At 39.1% G+C, this 19,314-nt stretch overlaps 1 protein-coding gene across 4 annotated transcripts in view; it reads left to right on the plus strand.

The window, feature by feature from the left end:
• Window positions 1-665: 665 nt before the first annotated feature.
• TBC1D5 (TBC1 domain family member 5) overlaps window positions 666-19,314 on the plus strand; it is a 319,471-nt gene continuing 300,822 nt past the window's right edge. For 3 of the 4 annotated variants that reach the window (XM_064673504.1, XM_064673496.1, XM_064673525.1), the window contains exon 1: window positions 666-741. The gene's annotated coding sequence lies outside the window, so the exon portion shown is untranslated. The remainder of the gene's footprint in view (window positions 742-19,314) is intronic. The other variant, XM_064673515.1, reaches the window with a different exon arrangement.

The following is a 19,314-nucleotide window of genomic DNA, read 5'->3' on the forward strand; positions in this document are numbered from 1 at the left end:
ACAGCCAGCCGAATCCGATGTTACGGATTCACTTTAAATCACCTCCATTTTAAGCCTCTTTCCCCCCCCCCCCCCCCCCCCTCACCCCGCATTGCGTGACTGGCAACTACACTCTGCGCACGCTTTATGTAAAAATAAGCGCTTCGGGCTTCCTCAAGAGGCCGAAAGGTCCCGAAGAGACGCAAACCCTCCCGATCTCAAAAAAACACCCGGCGCCCTTCTGCTGCTGCCCGCCGGGGGTGGCGGGAAGCGGCTGCCGGCCGAGCCGCGCCACCTCCCGCTACCAGGGGAGCCCCATCCTCGCCCTTCCCCTTCCACCGGCACCCCGGGCGCCCCGCAGTCCGGCGGTCGCAGGGAGCGGGGACAGGGAGCCGGGAGCGGGCACAGGGCGCACGGAGTGGGCACAGGGAGCCGGCAAAAGGAGCCGGGAGCGGGCACATGGAACCGGGATCAGGCAGCAGGAGCACAGAGCAGGCGCCGGGCCCGAGCGCCTGCGCGGCGGGAGCGGGGCGGCGCCACGGCGCGTCCCCGCGGGCGGGCAGGGAGCCCTTCCCCTTCCCTTCCCTGCCCCGGGCCTCCCCCACCGCCTCCCCCTGCCCCGCGTCCCTCGCAGGGCGCCGGGCCGGCGCGGGGGTCTGTGCGCCGCGGCGCAGGGAGGGAGGGAAGGAAGGAGGGAGGCGGGGAGGGAGAGAGAAAGGCTGAGCCAGATCTTCATGCCACTGCAGGCAGCAGCAGCAGCAGGTAAAACCAGCCCCAGAGCATCTGCTCCCCTTCACCCGCTTGCCCCCTTCCCGCCGGCCGCCTCGCAGCCACAGTGCGCCGCTCCGGGCCCCGCCGGGCCCTGTCCTCGGCCGTGCGTGGCGGCGGCGGGGCCGGGGGGGCGCCGAGGCCTGCGCGCCCCGCGCTCCGCCGCTCCCCGGCCTGTCCCGCCCGCCCCCCGCGGGGCTCCCGCCGCTGCGGCGGCGGCCCGGGGCGTGCCCAGGGCAGGTGCTCCCGGCGGGGAGCTGTGGAGCCAGAGCCTCGCTGCTGGGAGGTGAGAGCAGGGAGGGAGGAGGAAGCAGATTTGTCACAAGGTTTTCCCCTCTGGGTTGTTTTTTTTTCTTTTTTTTTTTCTTTTTTATTGTTGTTGGTGATTCCGGCGGCAGGAGACGGAAGTTGAAGCTGTTCATGTTGGTTTTTTTTTTTTCCTCCAGGTCTTGAAAAGAGTTTTTAGGAGCAGCTTGGTTTCACTCCAGTGTTCTTGCCCCAGAGCCTCTCTTCCTCCCTGTTCTCACCTGCCTGACTCACTTTGTGCTAGCTGTCCAGTTCATTGCCATCAGTGGTAGATGTTTAACCATCACACATGTTTTTCTTTAGGATACAGGAGTTCAAGTGGTGTACAAGTTTGCATTTTAGTGCAAGGGCTGCAATTAGCATATTTTAGCTGTTTGAAAATTTTATATGCTATACCATACTCATCAGTAGTTTAGTTTAGCTACATGTCCTATGATATTACACATCCTGGAAGCTTTATGGTCTGCTTTTAAGAGACAGTCCCATCCTATTGGCATAGCATTACTTTGGTGGTATATACATGTGGAAGAGGTATACATGTGAAAGAATTGTGTTCCAAAATGTAATGGGAGACAAGGATACATTTGTAGTTATGCCATTCAGCTCCACAGCATCCATTCTCCACTTCACTCTCAGTAATCTTGCTTACCTTCCCTTACAAAGCACTCTGAAACTTGTTTAAAAAGCACCACGTAAGATAAGTCTCTTGTCAGACCAATGAAACTTCATTAAAGTTCTTACTTGTCAGTTCTATTACTTGTCATACGTTAATTCAGCTATTTACTGATAATACTTCCTCTGTGAAAACTGAAGATTTCAAAATATATTCCAATTATGTGGGCCAATTGTTGTTATTGAAAAGATTTTTAAGAATTTGAGGTTCATGCAACATTCTGTTAAATTAGTTCTAGATCCCACCTCTCTCTAAATCATCATCCACTGTTATGTTTGCAACTCAGAGGTTGAAGTAGTACACTGTAATATATAAAATGGTGCAATAAGAAAATTACATTAATTGCGGGGGATAATGATTTCTGTTTTTGAAACCAGGATATTTTTTTAAGTTTTTGTTAATGTAATAACTGAGTTAACACAGTTGTGATTACCGGTTGTCAGACTTTTATTTTTTTCACTGACACATGGCCCATGTTTGGCCTAAATGCTGTAACTCTTAAGAGTCATATGTATGTATATAAATAGTAGTGATTGCTAAAGTTATTACAATTAATGTGTTGTAATAGCTTCAGACTGGCAGGTAAACATGTACACAGCCTACTCTAAATAAGCTGGTGAATTTCTAAACGGTTTTGTGTATTTTCTGACTTGGAATTGGTAACTCTGCTATTGAGCCAACAACAGGAGCTTACTCTTGTATGTGCTGTGAAGCTATATAGTGAATTTTAATGCATAGCAAAATATGAGACCACAAGGAATTGCTATGTTTATATGTAACTGCCTACTGGGAAGATGGTGCATTTTTTTTTCCCCTCTAGATTTTATAATGGTTTCATATTTAGGTACTGCAGATATGGTAAACTCCTGTGAAAACCAAACATATCAAAAGATATTGATGGCATCCTTTTATTAATGAGATGAAAACAAGAGTCTGTTCTCTAGCTTTGTGGATGGGAAGGCAACTAAACAAGGCTTGTACTGGTAGCTTTGTTCAACAATTAATTAAAATTATGAGATTCTTGTATGTTTTGCTTCATTTCACCTTCTCATAAATCCAAGGAAACCCACAAACTTGATTTTTTACAAACAATTTCTGTGTTTTAGCTGCAGTATTAGCAAAGCTCACTTGTCACGCAGAAATGGTTTAGAGGTTTTCTGAAAGTACTGTGCCACCTGTGAGAAGGGTACTTAGCTTTGAGAAATGTGAGAACATTCCTCTCACATTTTTCCTTCTTTGCATAACCGTGTTGGCTTTACTTGAATGTTCTTTTCTCTTTCGTTTGCACTTGCATCTTTTAGACTCTGGTACCTCATATGTACCTTGATGTGCAAGAGAAATGTGATGTGGTGGAAATCTGTTACACATTCTCTGCCTGCCTATGATTTACGCTAATGTAGAGATCATCTTTGCTGTCTCCAGGTTGTTGTTGCTATTACAACTTCATTTTTCACTGGGGAAGGGCTGTGCGAAGAACCAGTTTACACTTGGCCTTGAAAGGAATTCTGTTGACGAAGCCTTAGAAAGTTTACTTTGCGCTCCATCCTGAGGAGTTTTATCTTAAACTGTTAGGTATGCTGCTGTAATTGACAACAGCTGTTGCTGAGAATTGTGGAGGATAGACAGTTTCTAAGATAATCAGTTGCTAGTCCATTTGAGGCTTTGTTGATTAGCGCGTGTAAGAGCATTTTAGATCAGGAGCCAGTGATGTCTGCTGAGTGCAAATGTGGTATGTTATCTAAACTGTTTGACTTAGACTCTGCACTGCTCTGTAGTAAATAAGCTATAGGTTTTGTGTGCTTTTTCTTTCAGGCTGGGAAAGCCCAAAGCAGTTCAGTCTGTAGTCCGTAAACATACAGCTCTTTGGGTGAGTTATGCTTTCAGAGGAGGAGGAAAAATGTGATCGAAGGAATTGCTTGCCTGTGTTTGGTTATTAGGTTAGTGAGGCTTGAACTGTGGTTTTGACCTCCAAAAGAAGGGGCATAGCTGCTACCATTTCCAGTTTTAGGAAGGTTGTTATTGTGGTCTGTGTTTTACTTAAGAATGTTTTTGTTGCTTACCCGAATGTCTTTATTTTTCTGATGTTGCAACTTCTATGATCAGCTACTTTTACAAAAAGAACTTGAAAATGATGCAGTTTGATGTCCACCCATTATAATCTGATAATTTCTACTCTTTTTAGTTATGTTAAATAGAAAGAAGCACGGTTTCTCTAAATCTTATGGGAATCCATGTGTGACAGTCTTTGAGGAGAAATGGTTGACTGTTTGTACTCTGACAGTTGAAACAAGCAAGAGGCAAGCTGGAGCAGTTAGTCAAACTACATCCAGACCTTGGACATGAACATTCAACATTTAGCATTTATTTTGGATAAAGTTTGATGAATTACCAAACAGAATACAAATGGGTATTTTACCTCTGTTAATGGTTAGATGTAGATTTTCCAAAAACACTGAGTCATAACATGACCTGAAGTCTGTTTGAAAATCGTTTGAAAATACTAGGAGGACTCACATGTCACTGATACTGAACCAAATGTAGCAGAAATAAGACAGTATCATGGTGTTCTATTTAAAAAATGCCAACATTTTTTTTCTGTGCTATTTAGTTTGAGAGGCTTTTTGTTGTGTTAATGGGCTGGCAAATCATTATTTTAGGTTTATTAAAGACCATTACTACTGCACTACTAATTAATCTAGTTGTGCATGTGAAAAGTTCATGTGCTTGCTTTAAGTGACTTGCATTTAGTACTGCATCTATCTTAATACATGAATGTTTCACCTTAAATGTACTACAGCGTCAGTTTTTGTCTCAGTGGGTTTGATTTCTGAACTTCTAGTTGGCTAAGCTGTTTGGTTTTTTTTAAAGTGTATCAAGATAGTGAGAATCTACCATTTACTTTTCTGGATGACTTGTTTCAGTGATTCATCTTTGCCACTATTTAAAAATAAGGCATGCAATTACTGTTTGAATACATTTGAATGCATCTGTCTTTCACTGGTTCTTGTTATCTCATCTGAATTCTCTATCATATCAGACTGCCTTAAAACTTAATTTGTCCCTTTGACACTGTGTTTTCACTCTTCTGCGTGGTGGCAGTCCCTAGCATTTAAAGACAGATACAGATTTTTAAAATACGTAGTTTTAAAAGAACATCCACAGATCATAGATTTGCTGGGCTGACTACTCTAGGACTCTGGGATAAGTTTAACTAGTACGATGATTTAAAATGTCTGTCTCACAATGTTTTTTAACATCTGATCTGGAACATCTGCTTAACAAATGAGTTGGAAAGAAAATCAATATAATGTGATACGATTATACCATTTTGAATCTTTCCAACTATAGAATGAAAGTATTTATTGCCTATTTTTGATCTTTCCGTACGATTTTTAACACTTGTGCCACCTCTTGTCAAGTCATGAGCCACTGCTGTTGTTGAGTGTTTGATACCACTCTTGGTGGTGTCATAGGTGGATGTTTTATGTCTCTCAGATTCTACACTCCGTAACTGTAATTTATGTTGATGCTGATCCAGCCTTCCCTGTTCTACCTTGTTGATCCCACCTTTATTTTTTTTAACACACTTTTTTTAAAAAAACATCAGATTTTAAGCAACTAGGATGAGCTGTAGTCAAAATTGTCCCTTTTGTTAGCTGTAGAATTGCCTGACCAAAGATAAAAGCACTCTTAAGGAAGTTTCCGTTTTCATGTTTTTCTATCTAAGATTTTTCTTCCTGATTCATTTTGTCCATAACACTTTTTAGCTTCTGAAATTTTGAAAACTCAGGAATATGAGCATCTATGTGCCTTGAATATTTACATGTCAGTAATCGCTATCTGGCTATGTAATCTGATCATGATCAGTAATTCTTAGACTGTGCCCAATTTCTACCCCAGTGATTTACTCATTTTAGCTGTTATAATGAAATATATTATAATTTCTTTCTATTGGTTATGGTGAACACTGTTAGAAAACTGTTGCTAATAATTTTTTAAAACGGATGTTTTTATTGTTGGCAGCTTAAGATCCTGAGATATTAGGTTTCAGTATTAAAGACTTCAGTTTGACATTTTTCTTTCGGCAGATTAAAAATATGGGCTTACAAAAAAAATCCTACTGTTCTCTAGTTTGAGCCGCTGGTCTGTAACAGATCTCTACTGTCACCACCTTCTGAGTGAGCTGTTATATTTAACCCATAGACCCACGTACAGTCAAGATGCTTTGGTTATGAATTGTCAGGTAATGAATGTCTGAATGATGTTTCTTGAAACCTGGATTGTGCCTACTTGATAATAAATGTTATTTTTATTTAGCCTCTGGCTTTACACAAATGGGCTTTTGGGTTTTTCTTTTTCCTGTTGGCAAGAAGTATTAGTTGTGTGATGTGCTCAGAGAGTAGACTTGAATTTCAGGAAAGTATGGAATTTGTTGAAAGTTTTAAAGAATATTTCTGGAACTGTAGACGTGAATTTTTGGCATTTAGACTTCACTCTGATGTTAGTGTAAGAATTGTACCTGGCATCAGATGAATTGTCATCCAGGCCATTGTTTTGTCACTTAGCAGCCAACAGCAGATGTTTTAAAGGAATTTACGAAAAACTTCCCAGTTGTGGATTAACTGCCATACCATGGAGCTCCTCAAATTCTAGTCAGTTTATAAGGGTTTATGATGCTGATCCTGGGTTTTGTTCTCCATAATAATTTTCTTGTTGATATGTAATTTTATATAGGTGGGTGTTTTTATTATCCATGGTAATATGTAATTATTTTACAAATTTTACAGTGCTTTGTTAATAATCTGCCTTACCACTGTAATGCTCAGCACCTTTTTCTCAATTGTTAAGAGTAGCTTAAAACTCAGTAGTTACTTGAGCAACACTGATGATTATTTCTTATCCACTATGCTTTAGCTGTGTCAACAACAAGTTTGATTTGCCAGCATGCTGGCCATTTACTTTAACTTCATTAATTTCACATGGTGTTTATGAAGATGATTGTATTCTGGGTTCTGAGATTTTCTGTTAGCACTGGTGGATGTGACCAGTGGCTACTGCATCTGGTATGATGTGGATATGCACACTCTATCCTCAGACCTTTTTTTTTTCCACTTGTCATTGTTCACAGTAAGGCAGCATTTATATCTGGCTGAAGATCCGCCTGTGTTTTACTATTGAAACCTGACAAGTTGCAGAGTTGAAAACTGTTGTTGTATTTTCTGATCATCCCCAACAGATTCTCTTTTAAAATGAGTATTATTCTCTTATACAGTTACTAGGTTTTTTATCATCTCTGCTTTAAAAGTTTTCGTGGGTGTTCCCACTGACCTTTCAGATGTAAATTGGACCTCTTTTAAAAACAGAGACTTTTAAGCCTGGAGCAGTATGTTTCGTTATTATTTTGTAATTGTGCTTATATCAGCATGCCTGCTTGCAATATAAAGCTGATTAAGAGTGTCAAGTTGATACTTTGGTTTCTTGTACCTTGTTATTAACTGAACTTTATCTGGAGTATTTGTGAGTAGTGGTTAATAGTTTTGTAGAGCCTTTCATCTATAAATGAAAATTATACTAATAATTTTTAGTGAGAGGGAAGTGACTTACTCAAGGCCAAACAACAACTGTGACGGAAAACTTCAGTAAACCTAGGTTTTATACTATCCCAGCACTGCTCATACAGGAGTACACTGTAAAATACTGAATAAATCTTGCAATTTAAATGCCTTGGTTAAATGGGAGAAATGATGAGTAATTTAAACATGTTGAATAGTAAGCTACATAAAATAAATTTGAGAAGTAGAGTGATAGAGTAAATATAGCAATGGACCTGCTGGAGCAAGTTCAGAGGAGGACCATGAAGAGGACGCAGAGGGCTGGAGCATCTCTCCTGAAGACAAGCTGAAGAGAGTTGGGGGAGTTCAGCCTGGAGAAGAGAAGGCTTCAGGGAGACCTTAGAGCAGCCTTCCAGGACCCAAAGAGGGCTTAAAAAGAGCTGGAGAGGGATTTTTTACAAGGGCGTGCGGTGAATAGGACAAGGGGTGATGGCTTCAGACTGCAATAGGGGAGCTTTAGATTAGATATTAGCAAGAAATTCTTTACTGTGAGGGTGGGGAGACACTGGAGCGGGTTGCCCAGAAGTTGTGGATGCTCCATTCCTGAAAGTGTTCCATGTCAGGCTGGATGGGGCCCTGAGCAACCTGGTCTAGTGAAAGGTGTCCATGCCCATGGTAGGAGGGATTGGAACAAGATGAACTCTAAGGTCCCTTCCAACCCAAACCAATTCTGTGTTTCTGGGATACAAGAAGAATAGTACTAACGCTTATGGGACAATGCAAGTAAACATTTAGTATACTTCTCTTAATATATATCTGATAAGTTATTTTATAATTGTGCTGGGAATGATAATGGGGTTATTTGTTTCTGTAGTGAGACAAGTGGCTCTCTGCTGATATTCATGCTTGTTTTGCATGTCCTGCTTCCTATAAAACTTATCTATGCTTTTAGAACAGTGGCTTGGGCACCTCCAGCATATACAGCCTGTTGGCACCACATACTAAAAAAAAATGTGGGAACCTTGCTTGTTTTTCAGTTATTCATGAGTCAGTAGCATAGTGTTTTCTCCTTTGGTCCTGACTAATTTTTAGTTCACATCACTTACATGTAGGCCTATGTTGCTAATAAATATACACAGTTTGGGGAAAAGTTAATAAATTCAGATATGTAACTGGGCATTCTATATATATGTGTATTTATTTGTAGATTAAACCTGTTGCTGCTTGTGACAATTCCTTTTAAAGTTCCATTATACCCCATAATCTTTATGTATAATGCATTAAGCAGTCTAGCCTAACGGAACAAAGATTTGAACTCCTTTGATTTTCACTGTTGATTTCACATTTGTGCATACAACTTACACTGGTTGTCCCTGCCAGTTTTACTACTTCCTGAAAATATGTAGCAGATAGTATTGAAGATATTCTTTTATTTTCAAGTATGCAAAAACCTTGATTCCTGTAAGTTTAATTTTTGTGACTGGATGAGAGAACTATGGGTGAGCACAAGTAGAGAAAAGTACAACAAGCAGGAAGTTTCTGACTTCCTGTAATAAGAGGAAACTCATGTCCCAGTCAGTGGAAAGATTTCTTCCGAACATATCAGCAGTATATGTTTACTGGTCATAAAATTCATTTAAAGTGTTCAGTCAAAAGTTAGTGCATTGAGAACTAAAACCAAAGAAATAAAAAAGCCGTTGGTTTAGATTTGGTTTAGATTGGTTTAGATTGCTGATCTTATGCATTACAGTTAGGATGAGTTGAATTTTTTTTCAAATGTGCTTTTCAAAGGTAGCAGTCAGTTACAATAAATGAGGATGTTTTATGAATGAGGGTAAACTTTACCTGTTGTTTGTTAATTTACTTCACAAGTTTCTGGAGAAACACATCAGTATGAAATACCCTTAGAAATTTTATGTTGGTACTTTTCTGTATTATTTTAAGTAAGTTTGTTTTTGATAATTCTGTTTTCAAACTAAAAATTCATTCCTATATAGCATTTGTGAAAAATACTATAAATATTTTACACTTGGTCTCTTTCTCACAAGATTCCCTTTTTTAGTCAGGGTGGGTTTCACCTAGAAGAAGCCTATTTTGATTTTTGGATTTGTGCAGTAGTCCCAACTCTTATTTATTATACTGCCCGTGAGTCTTGGTTTAAAGATTGCTTGATTCAGGTGCAGGATGACAGTTGAGGCTCAACTGCAAGTTAAGGAATTAGAAAGACGTGTAAGGGACAGATGGGATGAGCTGTGTATAGGGCAGAATGTACCTGCTGCATTTCCAGTTGATTGCCAGCTGCTTGTGGCCCCTTTCATACTATGCATTTTTCAGAACTGTATATGAACCCAAATGGTTTGCTTGTTACTTTTGGTAACTTCATCAGTGAAGTCATTTGCTGATTTGACACCTCTTCAAGATAGTGTCAAACTTCAATTTGCAGATATGGAAAAGCTGCACAGTCTTTTGTCTCTTATGACTTTTGTCTTGAGCCTTAATTACATTCTTTGGGGTGAAGTGCGAGGAATTCTGTAACTGAGAAGAAATGAAAACTTGTATTGGACAGATACAAGTTAATATTAATTTTTAATAATTATATTAAAATAATGATGTCTGACATATACTTGCTGCAGTCATACTGTCTTTACCCACAAATGCAGAATCACAGGGTTCGGCCCTTACGAAACTGAGTGGGGAGAAGCAAAAAACAGTAGCAGCCAGCAGCTACTGTCACTGGACATGGCTCCACTTTGACATTTTGCACAACTGGGATGGATGGAGGTACACATACAGAATGAGCAAGTGGCACTTTCAGCTGTTGCAAATCCCACTGAGATGCTATATTACTTTAATAGCACTTCTGTGCACTCTAAAGCCTCAGTGATTAGAGAAAGTCCTAGCTTGTTTTTAGTGTCTTAAACATTTTTATTCTGGTCTTTAGGGATTTTTAGATAAACTGTCAAAATTCTTGTATATTAGATGGAAAATATGTGGTTCTGCCTATAAGTCAGTATTCAAGACTGACATATGCCAGGAATTAGAGCATGCTATTGCTGTTTCATAGCTGTTGAGGGAGACTAGATTTTTACATTAATTTACTGTAATAGTGTATGATCAGTCATGGTTATAATTTCCACTGTGAGTAATTTTATCTGAGAAGAGGGCAAATGTGGGCTGAGTGAACATTATTTTACTACTTGTAGCAGCTTACCCAGATTGGGATAAAAGTATGTTGTTAGACTCATGCTGTAATTTTTGAATATTGACTGGAGTGCTTAATCCTGTAGAGCTGCTGTTAATTATCATTTAGTCCAAAGCATGTTAGAACACCTAATACAGGTGGTCTTCTGCCAGTGTTTCAAGGTAGCTTCCAGTAATACTCAGGATAATCTTCCATTTTCCATTATGGATAGAAGCTTCAGACTCACACCATCCTCTTCCAGAAGTAATGGATCAGCCTAGCTCAAGCCATATGAGCTTGAGAAAGAACAGTGGCTGCATAGAAAGTGGATGACTAGCACTTAAACCAGTGGGTTTAAGAGGAAAGCTTTCAATATAAAGCTTATTAACAGGCATTGAATAGTCTTCTTTTTCTTTTTTATTTTTTAAGCACTGAGCATTTATTTTCTATCACTATTTCCTGTTTTTCTGCAGTCTTACTGTCCTAATGCTTGCAGCCCTGGACTTTCCTAAGCATGAAAGAAGCCAGCATACTTCTAAGAGTCCATCTTCTGGAAAAATGGAATAAAATCAAAGCCAACTACACTAAATGTGTGTCTTGAACTGGCCATTACTCATTTTTGTTTTGGTTTATTACAGTGTATGTCTCAACGTTTTGTTTGCATGATTTTTGTGCATGTCAAGCTCTTCTGCTTCTGTGTTTTCAGGCCATGAGGAGATCCAGCTGCAACAGAAATAATTGTAGGGTAGTGTTGTGGTTTAACCACAGCAGGCAGCTAAGCACCACATAACTGCTCACTAGAAAAGAGATGTGGGCTAGGAAGAACAAATATAAAACACAGTAAAGATACAGCATTAGATATTGAAGCAGACTGTACTGGCTCCCTGCATTTGTGGAAGTAATGGAACACATAGACTTCTACAGGGGTTTTTACTCAGGTTGTCTTCTGTTATTGTTAAATGGTATGCAGTGATAAAGATGTAAACAAAAAGAATAATGTAAAATTACTATTGAGAGGCTTGGTCATTAAAGATGACAGTCTTTACAGTTATTGAAAGCTTTGGCAACTAGGGAGATGAGCATTTTAGAGGCTGTGCACTGCGTGGATTGGTTGGGAGCGAGTTGAATCTCATGAGTGAGTGGGATAAATGAGAATTTTTGATATATAGGTAGGTTGACTCTTATATGTGTAGGTCTTAGGAAAAACAACAAAAGCAGTTACTGAGTTTCCGATGAGATCTGAATATGCTGGAAGATGAAGAGGAGCTGATGAAGATCACCACCTCATTGTGCACCTGAGTGGTGAAAGTGGTGACAAAGATATATTTGATACTGAGAGGAAAAAGTGGTCAAGGTTTTCTCATTTTTCTCAAACATTCAATTTACTTTAGAAAGAACTATGTCTGTAGTAGTACATTACATTAAGCTGACACTCTTTCTGATGTGCTCAGTATACTATCTATACTTTCTCATCTTAAAAAAAAAAAGGACTCAAGTTGCCAGGAAGTCTCCAGATTGCTAATACTGTATTTCAGCTAATGTTTTTTACTCACCCTGACTAGACAACTCTTAAAATTTTTATTCAGGTTAATTTCAGAGTAAGTGAAGGTTGGGTAGCAGTTTCATTTTTTCAATGAGAGAATTTATCTTTCAAAGTCCTGAGTTACACTTTGCGATGATTTCATCATTGAAAAGTATCCTGAACTGACAGCAATAAATTAGCTGCCATTTCACTTGAGACTAATTCCTGTCTACAGTTAAGAATTTTGTTTGGTGAAATGTTATGGCCATGCCAATTTTATACTTGTTCATTTTGCTTAGTTTTGAGGAAACTGAAACAACTGTCAATTCCAGAATTCCGTTTTAATAGCTGGTCATGGGTTTGTCATGATTCATGATTCTGTTTATAGCATCCACTGGATAGTGTCTTTTTATGTAGTGCCTCCTGATATACTAACCTCTTTCCTGTAACTTGAGATATGTTTCTCTAGCTTCACTAATTAATGTTTCAAAGTATTTTTACTTTCATTTGTCGTTTGCCTTTTCTGAGGCTGAGGCCTCTGAAACTGTTAGTTCCTTTCAAAGTCTCCACCACTATCATGATGACAGTGAAATGAAATTGAAATGCAAGTAGACTTTCTAATCACATGTAAACAAATGAAAAAACATGTAAGTGATATCTGTCATCTTGCATAGGTGAAAGATAGAGGGAGAATGTTTGTCACACTGGACATTTGCTTTCATACCTTACTCTCGGAGCTCTAGCTGTGCCATCTGACCTCTTTAGTGTTTCTAAAGTGGACTGTCTTAGAGCAAGAGCTCAAAGTTCACCACCCTGCTGTAAACTCTGTCGTCTATGACAGTTGGTCACAGATCATCTGACTGCCCCAGACCTTACTGGGCATTGTTGCATCCATGGGCATGTATAAGTTAAAATAGTTTTTGAAAGACTAGTTGTTTTATTAATACTATGATAAAAGAAGGAAAAAACCAAACAAATAAACCCGCGAACTCCCTGTGTCCTAAACTGACCCGTTCAAGGAGAACTGCTTTGTGACCTCTCTAATTGAAAAGGTCTGACATAAGTTAAGTAGCTGCCACTTGTTAGTGACCCAGCCGCACCTTGATGGTGGTGTAGTGGCAGAGATCTGCCTGCTGTAGGTCTAGAGGGAATGACAGTGATAAGGTGAGATTAAAGCTGGGCTTTTGTTTCCCTCTGCCCATTTAAACCTTAATTTGAAACGCCCTTCTGCAGAAATAGGACAGATTGTTGGTAACCTGAGGGGCTGCTCAGTGTCTGCCCTGATGTACCCATTGTGATCCCACCAAATGACATTTGGCAGGAAATCTAAAAGGAAATATCTGTCACCAGATATAAGCGAATAATACCCAATACTGTGCTTGATGTGAATAGTTATATCTGAATTTAGTCCCAGTCTGCTCACTGGGTGCAGTGGAAGTTTTAGACCGTACATAGCTTAGAACAGTGCCCTTCGTTGTGTTCAGGTGGATGTCCCCTGATCATGTTCTGCCCAAAGCTGAATTCTCTTTTTGCTTTGAATTTAATTTTTTCTTAATACATCTGATCTTCACACTTTTTAGTGTTCAGTAAGGCTGGTATAAGGCCAGATGATAATGTGTTACTGACTAATAAAATCTTTTTTTCATTCATTAATTGAAATAGTCATACATGTTGTCATGTATCTTTGACCATTCAGCTGTGATGGATCTTCTGTCATCCACTCTGTCTTGGTTATGACAGTTCATAAAATGCGTTTCCAACTACTGTTTGTTTTCTTAATTCTCTGTAAAACTGAAAAAAAAAAGGTGTTGGTTTTTTCATTTACCTCTCTTTCATAAAGCCATAGTAGGTACTGGGGTATTTTTAATATTTAGTCAGTGTAAGAAGTTCTGTGCATACATATAAGCATTTTAGAATTCTAAATCAGATACGTAAACCTTATCTATATGCATACTATTATAAGTAAGTTATCTTTTTGCTTTCGATGAATCTTGATCCTAAGAAGGGGTCTGGAGCATTCTGGCCAGAAAACCACTGCTGTTTCTAGAACAGTATTCAAATGTACATACATGGGGAAAATAAGCTCTTCTGTGGTAGTTTATCACATGGACTTTCTTTCCCCTTGTTGGTACTGATGCCATAGAACCTTAGAAATTTCCTAACAGTCCTGTAGTTGGCTGTATTTACTATCAGCAAGAGGTTTTTCAGGTAGAGGGTGGTTGGACACTGGAACAGGCTCCCCAGCGAAGTGGTCACAGCACCAAGAGTGACAAAGTTCAAGAAACATTTGGACAACACTCTCAGGCACGTGGTGTGATTCTTGGGGTGTCCTGTGCAAGGCCAGGAGTAGGACTCGATGATCCTGATGGGTCCATTCTAACTCAGCATATTCTGTGTTTCTAAACTAAAGCCTACTTTTTAGACATTGCTAACCTTAGTGACATAAAGACAGTGTTATGGCAGCTGTCTGTATTGCAGCTGATGAAATGGTTCGTTCTTAGTTCTGGACCGTGGGAACACAACAAAGTTTTGAAATACATGTAAGCACAAGTAAATTGGATTTGTATTTACTAAGAACTTTTTATCTTAGTTTTAGTTCTGTATCTCACTCACTTAATCAGGTTTACAGTCAGTGAATTGGGAATTTTTGTTCAAGGAATCTCTATTTCAGCATGTGGAATAAAGGAGGGTGAATGAATAACTAGGACTTTGAATGGTGACCCAGACTAATAATTAAACACACACCTATCTTGGTAATCCTTGAATGATGTAATCTTCACATTATCTTGTCATGTGACTAGAAGATGGAGATGCAGCAGATTTTTTTTTTTTTTACTTTTTAAGATCATGTGAAATTTGTATTCAGAGTGTACCTCTTTTGATCCTGAAAATAATCTCTCATAATAAAAAATGTAAATTTTGGTTACATTTTCTCAGTTGATATATTTTGCATTAGTAAAAGTACAGAAGATTGGTAAATACAGGGTATAAAAATTACATGGGCGTTATTCTTGCTGTTTATGGTTGACTTGGCCTCCGATTTTGGATTTTAACTGATTTCAGTAAGTAAGCTATTCTCTTTTTATAGTAAGTATTGTTTGCATTGTGTGTGTAAATTTGAGGTAAAAAAGTGTGAATTTAAGGCACTAACCTTGAGTGCCATCACGTGGCATGAACAGGACAACTGCATGATCAAACCCAGCCAGCATGGGATTATGAAAGGCAAGTCCTACTTGACCAACCTGATCTCTTTTTATGATAAGATGACATGTTTAGTGGATGAGTGAAAGGCTGTGGATGTTGTCTACCTAGACTTCAGTAAGGCCTTTGCCGCTGTTTCCCACAGCATTTTGGAGAAACTGTCTGCTTATGGCTTAGACAGGCAGATGCTTTGCTGGGTAAAAAAAAAGGCTGTCTGGCCAGGCCCCTGGAGGGGTGGCGAATGAAGTGGCTGGTGGCTGGTCACAAGTGGCGTTCCCTGGGGCTCAGTACTGGGACCAACCCTGTTTTAACATCTTTATTGATGATATGGATGAGGGGATTGAGTATACCCTTGCGAAGTTTGCAGATGACACCAAGTTGGACAGGAGTTGATCTGCTGGAGGGTAGGAAAGCTCTGCAGAGGGATCTGGACAGGCTGGATCAGTGGGCCAAAGCAAGCAGTATGAGGTTCAACGAGACCAAATGCGAGGTCTTGCACTTGTCTCACAACAACCCCATGCAGTGCTACAGGCTGGGGGAAGAGTGACTGGAAAGTGGCTCTGGGGGTGCTGGTCAGCTGTCATCTGACTATGAGTCGGAAGTGTGCCAGGTGGCCAAGAAGGCCAATGGCATCCTGGCTTGTATCAGCAATAGTGTGGCCAGCAGGACCAGGGCAGTGATTGTCGCCCTGTACTCAGCACTGGTGAGGCCACACCTCAAATCCTGTGTTTAGTTTTGAGCCCCTCAGTACAGGATAGACATTTAGGTGCTGGAGCGTGTCCAGAGGAGGGCAGCAGAAGTCGTTAATGGTCTGGAGCACAAGTCCTGTGAGGAGCAGCTGAGGGAACTGGAATTGTTTAGCCTGGAGAAAAGAAGTCTCAGGGGAGACCTTATTACTCTCTACAATTACTTGAAAGGAGGTTGTAGCAAGATGGGAGATGGTCTCTTCTCCCAGGTAACAAGTTACAGGACAAGAGGAAACACCCTCAAGTTGTGCCAGGGAAGGTTTAGATTGGATATTAGCAAAAATTTCTTCACCAAAAGCTTTGGCAGTTTTAAGTTGATAGTTGGATTTGATGATCTTAAAGGTCTTTTGCAACCTAGACAATTCTATTCTGTTAAAATGAAATGGATATTTGTATTGATAAGCACTCTGGATAGGTAACCTATGCTATCTTTTTCTGGGGGGCATATGATTTAATGAAATTATTTTACTATAAAGTATTGTGTACGATGCTGTACATTACTGAAAACAGCTTTATTGGTGGTATAGAGAATTACTTCAGTGAAGTTCATTTGTAAAACCTAGTTCACTTCCTCACAGCATATATTCTTTGGCTTTTTTTTTTGCATTTGAGAGGATTTCTCTTGTCTTGTTCTGCTGTTCTGAAGGCGTTTGTCTCTGTTACGGAAATTAATTGATCTGACAGGGGTCAGAGGAAATACCTGGTTGCCTCTATGTTTTTGTTGCATGTCAAGCAATACGCTTGTTATCATTATGAATTCTTACATAAAATGGATAATAAAGTGCTGGTATGGCTAAGTGAAGTAAATCGTTACTTTCCAGATGCCTATTAAGCAATTAGTTCCTGAAGTCAAACACTGAAGTCCTGAGCTTCTGAATGCTTAAGATTTGTTCCAGGAAGAGAGAATTGGTTTGTACTTGTGAGTCCTGTTGATGTCAGTGATGGAAAGACCTGCAGCTGAATGAACTTCAATTGACCAATGTAATTATAATCAAGATAAATTTACTGGAGGTGAGAGATGGGAAGAAGAGGTTGTGCAGCAGGTGGTTAAATTAAACTATTGTCTGTCTATTGTTTCTGGCTCTGATTCTAGTAATTAACTGTTTATTTCTGCTGTTACTTTCTGTGGGGGTATGACGTCTGCAGTATGTAAAACTTCGTCTCCTTGGTATGGGTTAAAATTTTACTTCAAATAAAGTCATATCTAAAATTAGAAAATAAACATTAATGAATCTGATTTTTAATGAGTAGCAGCAGAAATCTTATAAATACACTCTAAAATTACACTGGAAGATATATTGAGAGGGATTTAGTGAATGTAGGCCTTTTAAAAAAAGGACGGGAAGACCGATAGGATATAGGAAGTGATGTTGAGAATCAGAAGTTCAGGAAGGATAACTAAGAAGAACTTACGAACAGAAAATATGGTATTTTTAATTACCTTTATATTAATTAAAAGCATGAAATGATGTATCATAAGGCCATTAACCTTTAAATGGGATTCTGATTCTGATCTGTGTCAGTGGAGTCTTGTGGGTAGCAATCCCATTTCCATGTGACTAATAAAACACAGCTACTTTGGAGTTTAGTCAGTGAACAAATCTGAACTATTGTTCAGATTTAGATAGTGAAAGGAAAAAAAACCCTGATGGATTAGAAGCTGGTTAAAAACTTCAAAGCATCTATTAGTAAGAAGTATTGGTGCTGGTGAAAGAAGGAAAAATAAAATTAGTTAGGAAAACCAGTCCTTATGGGCTTAGGCCATATGCATTTACTTTGCTAGTGCTTTTTTACTGTGATTAAAAACTTCCAGAGCTCATGACATCAAAAAAATCCATTGTGCAGAAAAAACTAAAAGACTCCTTATTGTTGGCTGTGGTGTTATGTTTGGCTTTGAAGAACCTGACTTGTTTTACAGTTTCAGTCAAAGATCAACGCAATCATTTGAGCCTTGACTTTCTATTCCAGGAGTCTGACAGAGCTGGCGGCATTTTCTTCTGTCAGGCTTTTGTTGTTTAAGATCAACTCTTTGACTCACTGACACCGTAATGAGGAGTAAACAAGCTCTATTTCTTTGCGACAATTTGTAGTATGTTTTTAGTGGATTCTGAATTTAGCAGTTTTGGTTTAACAGTTGTTAAATCGTGTAGCTGTAGTAAACTTATTTACTAGTGGTAATAATTGTGTCGAGGAAATTAGTATCACAGCCTATCACAGGCCCCTGTGGAGAGTTTTATCTTTGGTCCCGATGTATCAGCTTTGGGTCTCTGCTGGTACCTGTCTGCTTGCTTCAAAATATCATCTTCCTAGTTCTCCTCCTGCATTTAATCACTCCTTTATAGTCACTGGATTTCAAATGTCCTTCTTGGCCTTTTGTCCCGATGGTAAATGTGTTAGATTATTGCAGGTCCACATGTGTTTCTGATCAATTACATGAATGAATGCTCTAGTACATGGGTTTTATAAATATATGTCTGTCTGAGAGTAGGTACTCAACAGTGTTTAGAGGATACGATGATGCAGAGAAGCAAAAGTTTAAATTTCATGTAATTTCTGTGATTAGAGAACATAACAGTGATATCCCTTAAAACTACCTTAAGAGTCAACATCTATGAGTACTGGTCCTATCCAGCAGATATATAAACATCTGAAGCCTTCTGTATGTCTGATATTAAAAAGAAGACATGTCTTGCAGAACCTTCAATAAAAATAAATTTTTTAAAAAAATATTTAATTTAGGATTCCATTGATTTTCATTTTTATTCTGTGTTCTAACCAAACAAATGTTATCTGTTTTTACTTCTCAGTGGTCAGTTGGTGTCTATTCACCATGCAGCTTACTGTTCATTGATGACATTTTCAGCAGACCTGAAAGTTATGAGAATTAGGTAACAAGAGTTAAAAGAAAGTTATGTTGGCCTAATTACTCGAGGAGATTTGGGTCTTGTATTCCAAATTCCATATGGAATAATGCTAAAGCATTATTTCCATGATATTTCAGTACTTCTATACATTCATTAATTAGTGTTCAGATCTGTCATTAATAAGTGAAATTGTGTATTCAGAATACAAAACAGATTACCTGCTTATTTATATGGAAAATAATGAAGATTGGGTAATTCTGGATATCCTTCACTGGGATTTTGTTGTAAAGTTTTAGATAAGCAAGTAATCTCTTTGGGATGAGAAAAAAAAAAATCTTCTTCCAGGCATCCATCCCAAGGTTAATATAGTGAAGTTGGTCTTAAGTAAATTAACTGTTTATGTTCCTTGATTTGAGGTTCTGTGAACAATTCCATGCAGACATAAGTTTTCCACTCAGTGAACAAAAAAACAGGAAGGGAAAAAATCTCAGATAGTTTGAAAATACTAAGTAGAGGAAACTC

This window comes from Pseudopipra pipra, chromosome 1 (assembly GCF_036250125.1).
Source record: "Pseudopipra pipra isolate bDixPip1 chromosome 1, bDixPip1.hap1, whole genome shotgun sequence".
NCBI lineage: Eukaryota > Metazoa > Chordata > Aves > Passeriformes > Pipridae > Pseudopipra > Pseudopipra pipra.